Genomic DNA, 6,985 nt, shown 5'->3' with positions numbered 1-6,985 from the left:
ATCTTGGCTTGGATGCTCTTTGGAGGAAAGAAATAAGATGCATGGAGGGTGGTGACGCCGTGGAGAGGATAGACGAGGAACTGCAGGTGTCCGTTTAACCCCCAGTTAAACCCACTCTTTCCCCCTGCCCACACTACCACTCTCTCCCCTCCCACTCTCTCCACTCCCACTCCCTTTCACCCACTCCCACTCCCACTCTCTCCCCTCCCACTCCCTCTCTCCCCCCACTCCCACTCTCTCCCCTCCCACTCCCTCCCCTCTCCCATTTTCGCTACTCCTCAGAAACCCCTCTCCTCCTCGAATTCCCCCTCGCCCATCCTCTCCCCCTCCCCCCTCTCCCCATCCCCCTCGCCCTCTCTGCCACTCCCACTCCCTCTCCCCCTCCCTCCCCCCACCACCCAGACTCCAACTTTCTCCCCTTCACACACCCCCACTCTCCCACTCCCACCCCTTCCTTTCCCCCTGCTACCCTCACCTCACCTCACCTCCCACTCCCCCTCCCTCTCCCACTTCCTAATCCCCCTCACAAACCCCTCTCCCACACCCACCCCTTCCTTTCGCCCTCAGTCTCCCCTCCCACCCTCTCTCCCCCCACACAGCCCCCTTCCCTCTCCTCCACTCCCTCCCCCTCCCCTCCCCACCCTCACCCTCCCATGTCTCTCCCTCTACTCCGCCCCACTCCTCCTCCAATCCCTCTCCCTCTCCCCCTCCCACCTCTTTCCAAATATCCAAAATATCCAAAATATCCAGAATATCCAAAATATCCAAATCCAAAATATCCAGAATATCCAAAATATCCAGAATATCCAAAATATCCAGGAATATCCAAAATATCCAAAATATCCAGGATATCCAAAACATTTAAAAAATCCAGAATATCCAAAATATCCAGAATATCCAAAATATCGAGAATATCCAAAATATCCAAAATATCCAAATCCAAAATATCCAGAATATTAAAAAAATCCAAAAGATCCAAAAAATCCAGAATATCCAAAATATCCAGAATATCCAAAATATCCAGAATATCAAAAATATTCAGAATGTTTTTTTAAAATCCAGAATATCAAAAAAAAAATCCAGAATATCCAGAATATCCAAAATATCCAGAATCTCCAGAATATCCAGAATATCCAAAATATCCAAATCCAAAATATCCAAAAATATCCAGAATATTAAAAAAATCCAAAAGATCAAAAAAATCCAGAATATCCAAAATATCCAGAATATCAAAAATATTCAGAATATTTTTTTTAAATCCAGAATATCAAAAAAAAATCCAGAATATCCAGAATATCCAGACTATCCAAAATATCCCAAATATCCCAAATATCCAAAATATCCAAAATATTTTGGATTTTACGGATATTTTGGATATTTTGGATATTCTGGATATTTTGGATATTCTGGATATTATGGATAATCTGGATATTGGGGATGAGGATGTTTTGGATTACCGTAGTGGGAAAGACGCCCATTTGCGTGGGGTGGGGAGGGCGGTGAACAAAAAAGGGGAAGCGTGCTAGTTTAAATAACTCAGAGAGTAACGGAGAGAGAGAGAGAGAGAGAGAGACTTGATACGGAATCCTGAGTGGAGCGTCCAAGATTTCCATTCAGTCCAAGAAGACCATGGTCAAAGTTGCCGGCGCTTCTCACATGGACGAAGGGAAGTTCTTTAAGGTCTTCTTCTCGCGTTTGGATCTTCAGTGTCCAGGCATCTACTCGCTGTGGAAGGAAGAGGCCGAACGAGCCGAGAGGAGCGGAGAGAGGTTCAACATGGGCAACGTTTGGTGGGACGGAGAGGGCTACATCTGGTCTTTGGACCAAGTGCAGCGGCGGGTCTCCGGCCGCGATTTCAGCCCATCCCAGGTGGACACGTTGGCGGGGCTGGCCAGCGAGGTGGTGAAGCGGAGGGAGGAGAACTACCAGACGTACGACCAGTCGGACCCAGGACACCGCAAAGCCTTGGATGAATGGAAGAAGGTGGAGAGGACGTTGCAAGCTCTCGGACCTCGTCCAGGGACTGGGAATGCAGGAGGCCAACGTGCCCTGCTCGGGTACCTGAGAGATCGTTCGCCTTCGTTCGGAGTAATTTTGGGCGTCCTCTTGTTGACGATCTTGGCTTGGATGCTCTTTGGAGGAAAGAAATAAGATGCATGGAGGGTGGTGACGCCGTGGAGAGGATAGACGAGGAACTGCAGGTGTCCGTTTAACCCCCTGTTAAACCCACTCTTTCCCCCTCCCCACACTACCACTCTCTCCCCTCCCACTCTCTCCACTCCCACTCCCTTTCACCCACTCCCACTCCCACTCTCTCCCCTCCCACTCCCTCTCTCCCCCCACTCCCACTCTCTCCCCTCCCACTCCCTCCCCTCTCCCATTTTCGCTCCCCCTCAGAAACCCCTCTCCTCCTCGAATTCCCCCTCGCCCATCCTCTCCCCCTCCCACTTCCCCCTCTCCCCATCCCCCTCGCCCTCTCTCCCACTCCCACTCCCTCTCCCCCTCCCACCCCCCACCACCCAGACTCCAACTCTCTCCCCTTCACACACCCCCACTCTCCCACTCCCACCCCTTCCGTTCCCCCTGCTACTCTCACCTCACCTCCCACTCCCCCTCCCTCTCCCACTTCCTAATCCCCCTCACAAACCCCACTCCCACCCCTTCCTTTCGCCCTCACTCTCCCCTCCCACCCTCTCTCCCCCCACACAGCCCCCTTCCCTCTCCTCCACTCCTTCCCCCTCCCCTCCCATCCCCTCCCCCTCACCCTCCCATGTCTCTCCCTCTACTCCGCCCCACTCCTCCTCCAATCCCTCTCCCTCTCCCCCTCCCACCTCTTTCCAGAATATCCAAAATATCCAAATCCAAAATATCCAGAATCTCCAGATTATCCAGAATATCCAGAATATCCAAAATATCCAAATCCAAAATATCCAGAATATTTAAAAAATCCAAAAAATCCAAAAACATCCAGGATATCCAAAATATCCAGAATATTTTTTAAAAATCCAGAATATCAAAAAAAAATCAAGAATATCCAGAATATCCAGAATATCCCAAATATCCCAAATATCCCAAATATCCAGAATATCCAAAATATCCAAATGATTTTGGATCTTACGGATATTTTGGATATTCTGGATATTCTGGATATTTTGGATATTCTGGATAATCTGGATATTGGGGATGAGGATGTTTTGGATTACCGTAGTGGGAAAGACGCCCATTTGCGTGGGGTGGGAAGGGCGGTGAACAAAAAAGGGGAAGCGTGCTAGTTTAAATAACTCAGAGAGTAACGGAGAGAGAGAGAGAGAGAGAGAGAGAGAGAGAGACTTGATACGGGAGACTTGATACTGAATCCTGAGTGGAGCGTCCAAGATTTCCATTCAGTCCAAGAAGACCATGGTCAAAGTTGCCGGCGCTTCTCACATGGACGATGGGAAGTTCTTTAAGGTCTTCTTCTCGCGTTTGGATCTTCAGTGTCCAGGCATCTACTCGCTGTGGAAGGAAGAGGCCGAACGAGCCGAGAGGAGCGGAGAGAGGTTCAACATGGGCAACGTTTGGTGGGACGGAGAGGGCTATATCTGGTCTTTGGACCAAGTGCAGCGACGGGTCTCCGGCCGCGATTTCAGCCCATCCCAGGTGGACACTTTGGCGGGGCTGGCCAGCGAGGTGGTGAAGCGGAGGGAGGAGAACTACCAGACGTACGACCAGTCGGACCCAGGACACCGCAAAGCCTTGGATGAATGGAAGAAGGTGGAGAGGACGTTGCAAGCTCTCGGACCTCGTCCAGGGACTGGGAATGCAGGAGGCCAACGTGCCCTGCTCGGGTACCTGAGAGATCGTTCGCCTTCGTTCGGAGTAATTTTGGGCGTCCTCTTGTTGACGATCTTGGCTTGGATGCTCTTTGGAGGAAATAAATAACATGCATGGAGGGTGGTGGCGCCGTGGAGAGGATAGACGAGGAACTGCAGGTGTCCGTTTAACCCCCTGTTAAACCCACTCTTTCCCCCTCCCCACACTACCACTCTCTCCCCTCCCACTCCCTTTCACCCACTCCCACTCCCACTCTCTCCCCTCCCACTCCCTCTCTCCCCCCACTCCCACTCTCTCCCCTCCCACTCCCTCCCCTCTCCCATTTTCGCTCCCCCTCAGAAACCCCTCTCCTCCTCGAATTCCCCCTCGCCCATCCTCTCCCCCTCCCACTCCCCCTCTCCCCATCCCCCTCGCCCTCTCTCCCACTCCCACTCCCTCTCCCCCTCCCACCACCCAGACTCCAACTTTCTCCCCTTCACACACCCCCACTCTCCCACTCCCACCCCTTCCTTTCCCCCTGCTACCCTCACCTCACCTCACCTCCCACTCCCCCTCCCTCTCCCACTTCCTAATCCCCCTCACAAACCCCTCTCCCACACCCACCCCTTCCTTTCGCCCTCAGTCTCCCCTCCCACCCTCTCTCCCCCCACACAGCCCCCTTCCCTCTCCTCCACTCCCTCCCCCTCCCCTCCCCACCCTCACCCTCCCATGTCTCTCCCTCTACTCCGCCCCACTCCTCCTCCAATCCCTCTCCCTCTCCCCCTCCCACCTCTTTCCAAATATCCAAAATATCCAAAATATCCAGAATATCCAAAATATCCAAATCCAAAATATCCAGAATATCCAAAATATCCAGAATATCCAAAATATCCAGGAATATCCAAAATATCCAAAATATCCAGGATATCCAAAACATTTAAAAAATCCAGAATATCCAAAATATCGAGAATATCCAAAATATCGAGAATATCCAAAATATCCAAAATATCCAAATCCAGAATATCCAGAATATCCAAAATCTCCAGAATCTCCAGAATATCCAGAATATCCAAAATATCCAAATCCAAAATATCCAAAATATCCAGAATATTTAAAAAATCCAAAAGATCAAAAAAATCCAGAATATCCAAAATATCCAGAATATCAAAAATATTCAGAATATTTTTTTTAAATCCAGAATATCAAAAAAAAATCCAGAATATCCAGAATATCCAGAATATCCAAAATATCCCAAATATCCAAAATAACCAAAATATCCAAAATATCCAAAATATTTTGGATTTTACGGATATTTTGGATATTTTGGATATTCTGGATATTTTGGATATTCTGGATATTCTGGATAATCTGGATATTGGGGATGAGGATGTTTTGGATTACCGTAGTGGGAAAGACGCCCATTTGCGTGGGGTGGGGAGGGCAGTGAACAAAAAAGGGGAAGCGTGCTAGTTTAAATAACTCAGAGAGTAACGGAGAGAGAGAGAGAGAGAGAGAGAGAGAGAGACTTGATACGGAATCCTGAGTGGAGCGTCCAAGATTTCCATTCAGTCCAAGAAGACCATGGTCAAAGTTGCCGGCGCTTCTCACATGGACGAAGGGAAGTTCTTTAAGGTCTTCTTCTCGCGTTTGGATCTTCAGTGTCCAGGCATCTACTCGCTGTGGAAGGAAGAGGCAGAACGAGCCGAGAGGAGCGGAGAGAGGTTCAACATGGGCAACGTTTGGTGTGACGGAGAGGGCTACATCTGGTCTTTGGACCAAGCGCACCGACGGGTCTCCGGCCGCGATTTCAGCCCATCCCAGGTGGACACGTTGGCGGGGCTGGCCAGCGAGGTGGTGAAGCGGAGGGAGGAGAACTACCAGACGTACGACCAGTCGGACCCAGGACACCGCAAAGCCTTGGATGAATGGAAGAAGGTGGAGAGGACGTTGCAAGCTCTCGGACCTCGTCCAGGGACTGGGAATGCAGGAGGCCAACGTGCCCTGCTCGGGTACCTGAGAGATTGTTCGCCTTCGTTCGGAGTAATTTTGGGCGTCCTCTTGTTGACGATCTTGGCTTGGATGCTCTTTGGAGGAAAGAAATAAGATGCATGGAGGGTGGTGACGCCGTGGTGAGGATTGACGAGGAACTGCAGGTGTCCGTTTAACCCCCAGTTAAACCCACTCTTTCCCCCTCCCCACACTACCACTCTCTCCCCTCCCACTCTCTCCACTCCCACTCCCTTTCACCCACTCCCACTCCCACTCTCTCCCCTCCCACTCCCTCTCTCCCCCCACTCCCACTCTCTCCCCTCCCACTCCCTCCCCTCTCCCATTTTCGCTACTCCTCAGAAACCCCTCTCCTCCTCGAATTCCCCCTCGCCCATCCTCTCCCCCACCCACTCCCCCCTCTCCCCATCCCCCTCGCCCTCTCTCCCACTCCCACTCCCTCTCCCCCTCCCTCCCACCACCACCCAGACTCCAACTCTCTCCCCTTCACACACCCCCACTCTCCCACTCCCACCCCTTCCTTTCCCCCCTGCTACTCTCACCTCACCTCACCTCCCACTCTCCCTCCCTGTCCCACTTCCTAGTCCCCCTCACAAACCCCTCTCCCACACCCACCCCTTCCTTTCGCACTCACTCTCCCCTCCCACCCTCTCTCCCCCCACACAGCCCCCTTCCCTCTCCTCCACTCCCTCCCCCTCCCCTCCCCTCACCCTCCCATGTCTCTCCCTCTACTCCGCCCCACTCCTCCTCCAATCCCTCCCCCTCCCACCTCTTTCCAAATATCCAAAATATCCAAAATATCCAGAATATCCAAAATATCCAAATCCAAAATATCCAGAATATCCAAAATATCCAGAATATCCAGGAATATCCAAAATATCCAAAATATCCAGGATATCCAAAACATTTAAAAAATCCAGAATATCCAAAATATCCAGAATATCCAGAATATCCAAAATATCTAAAATATCCAAATCCAGAATATCCAGAATATCCAATATATCCAGAATCTCCAGAATATCCAGAATATCCAAAATATCCAAATCCAAAATATCCAGAATATTAAAAAAATCCAAAAGATCCAGAATATCCAAAAATATCCAGAATATCCAAAATATCCAGATTTTTTTTTAAAATCCAGAATATCAAAAAAAATCCAGAATATCCAGAATATCCAGAATATCCA

This window comes from Rhinoraja longicauda, chromosome 19 (genome assembly GCF_053455715.1).
Source record: "Rhinoraja longicauda isolate Sanriku21f chromosome 19, sRhiLon1.1, whole genome shotgun sequence".
Classification (NCBI taxonomy): Eukaryota; Metazoa; Chordata; class Chondrichthyes; order Rajiformes; family Arhynchobatidae; genus Rhinoraja; species Rhinoraja longicauda.
Note: the sequence above shows the minus strand (reverse complement) of the source record.